The sequence below is a fragment of the Tamandua tetradactyla genome, chromosome 4, assembly GCF_023851605.1.
Source record: "Tamandua tetradactyla isolate mTamTet1 chromosome 4, mTamTet1.pri, whole genome shotgun sequence".
Classification (NCBI taxonomy): Eukaryota; Metazoa; Chordata; class Mammalia; order Pilosa; family Myrmecophagidae; genus Tamandua; species Tamandua tetradactyla.
In genome coordinates this window covers 92,431,075-92,433,924 of record NC_135330.1, presented here as the reverse complement: position 1 = coordinate 92,433,924, position 2,850 = coordinate 92,431,075, and the positions used below count along the sequence as shown (strand labels likewise).

At 37.9% G+C, this 2,850-nt stretch overlaps 1 pseudogene; it reads left to right on the top strand.

The window, feature by feature from the left end:
* Nucleotides 1-923: 923 nt before the first annotated feature.
* LOC143680392 (olfactory receptor 5M5-like) lies at nucleotides 924-1,882 on the top strand (annotated as a pseudogene).
* Nucleotides 1,883-2,850: the final 968 nt, after the last annotated feature.

Genomic DNA, 2,850 nt, shown 5'->3' with positions numbered 1-2,850 from the left:
GCGGCTGGACCGTGGCATATTATGACCTGGGAAATGGTTCTCAATTTTTGCCGTTGTGCATTTCAACCCCAAATGGGAAAATTTTTATAGGTTATTTTTCCCTAATTACACGTGCAACTGCTATGATAATAATATCCATACATTTGGTAATAAAAGGGTGAACTGAAGTAAGATAGAGTTGGGAACATGGATATACATTTCAGGGTGAGAAGAGAGCTTGAAGTTGCTCAGAGATGGAGAAAAGGAGTTCCCGGTTTTATAAGAATTTACACTATACATCAATTTCATTTATTCCCAAGTCGATTCATTTGTGCAGAGAAACCACATCACTTCCATTTAACCCAAGGCTACTCAGCTGGAGAGAGCATAGCTAAGTTTCAAAAGTAATACTTTAGATACCCAATCAAATGGTACACTATAAAATAAAGATTACAATTTTAGAAAAGCAATAATTTCATCTGTTTGTATGAGAAAATTGTAAATGGACATATATAATAGTTTCAGCAAAGATATCATTAAAAAAAGTAAAGTTAGGGTAGTTCTGTGGTACAATTCTTGCCTGCCATGCAGGAGACCCAGGTTTGATTCCCAGCCCATGCACTTTCTCCCCCCACAAAAACCCTTTCAACAAATGGTGCTGCAATAATATGGTACTCACATGGAAAAACAATAAAATGTAAACTTCACCACACAGCATGCAAAAAAATAAAACTGCCTTTATACATAGGAGCTCTGTGTCAATCTGCATGTTTAAAATATGAATGCTTAATAAGCTCTTTGTGTCACACAGAATTACATGTTTGAAATAATAAGAAGAAGTATCAGATGGCATGAAGTGGATAATGGATAAATAACAACATACCAATGGATTTTATTTCCTTTCTGCAAACCTCATTAGAAGCCAAGAAAATAAAATGTTATAAAACTACACACTCATGACTGAATTTATTCTCCTGAGATTGACAGATCGAGCTGATTTGCAACCTCTCCTTTTTGTAGTATTCTTAGTGATCTATCTTATCACAGTAGTTGGCAACATGATCGTGATTTTGTTAATCAGAAGTGACTCAAAAGTTGACATTCCAATGTATTTCTTCCTCAGTCACCTGTCCTTTGTAGATGTCTGTTATTCCACCACTGTCACTCCTCAAATGCTAGTTAATTTCTTATCCAAGAGAAAAAAACATTTCCTTCATTGGTTGTTTTATACAATTCCACTTTTTCATTGCCCTGGTGATCACAGATTATTATATGCTGATGGTCATGGCTTATGACCACTACATGGCCATCTGTAAGCCTTTGTTATATGGGAGTAAGTTTTCCAAATGCTCCTGCCTCTCTCTGTTCACTGCACCCTATATTTATGGCTTTGCAAATGGTCTTGTGCAGACCATCCTGATGCTGCATCTGTTCTTCTGTGGACCCAATGAGATCAACCACTTTTACTGTGCAGACCCACCTCTATTAGTCCTCACCTGCTCAGACACCTATGCCAAAGAAACTGCCATGTTTGTGGTGGCTGGGTTCAACCTCACCTGTTCTCTCACCATCATCTTTGTCTCTTATATTCATCTTCACAACCATCCTGGGCATCTGCTTAGCTGAGGGGAGGTGCAAAGCTTTCTCTACCTGTGGGTCCCCTCTGATGTCTGTCACCATCTTTTATGGAACTCTGCTGTGCATGTATTTGCAGCCCCCTTCTGAAACATCTGTACAAGAGGGGGAAATTGTAGTTGTCTTCTATATCTTTGTGAGTCCTATGTTAAATCCTTTCATGTATAGCCTGAGGAACAAAGATGTTAAAAGAGCAGTAAGGGAAGTTTTACAAAAGAAATTGTTGACTAAAGAAGGTAGGCATTTTTTTTTGGACAAAAGTACATAATGTATCTTCATTAGCTATCCTGTTAGTGAGTACCTTAGGTTGCAAAATCACTTTCTGTCTGACTAATTTTTGTGCTTTTGAATTCTTTCATAAAATTTAGAACAATGTGTCACATTACTTAGTAGTAATTACAGTGTCATCTCAATGAATTGAAATACACACACATTTAGAAATTCAAAGACAAAACAAAAGGTGCTGATATTGCTCTATAAAACTTAGAAGCAACAGGTGCTTTCATTTTTCATTGCTATACTTGTACATGCATATTGTTGGGAGAAGGCTTTATGCCTCCTGGAATGTTATACAGAAATTGAACAAACTGGGTCGAGGCTCTAAAATTTCAGGAAACAGGTTTTATTTTCTATGGCCATAGGGCTCAGCCAAGTAGCCTCAGAAAGTCTGAGCCCTGAACATAAAGCTAACATCACTTTTTATTGATGGGATGATATGTTAAAGACATGGTAAATGATTGGTTGCTTTAAGGTGAGAAGGGCACAAAGCTGGGTTGCAAAAGCATATGAGCCATTAAGGGAGGGGTTCCCATCCCAGGAATGACTTATCTTGCCTACTTGCAGTTTTTCCTGTTCTTGAAGGCTAAGGATGGGGTTTTGGGGGATTTTCCAGTGAGGATGCAGCTGACCCAGAAGAAGAAGATGAGACAGAGACCGGTCTGATCCAAAGTGTACTTGCTGCAATATGAAAGACAGAATTATGACGTGCTCCTGCAATGGCAACTTATTACAATCAACAGAGTTTAATAATTCCCAAACTATTTTCCAGAAATCTGTCAACTGCTTCAAGTGCTTTTTTATTCTTTTATACACATTACATACTGTGGTGATTTGAAATGATGTGTGGACCCCAGAAAAGCCATGCTTTAATCCTAATCCCATTTTGTAAAGACTGCCATTTCTTCCAATCCCTATTCAGTATTGTATGCTTGAAACTGTAATCAGATCATCGCCCTG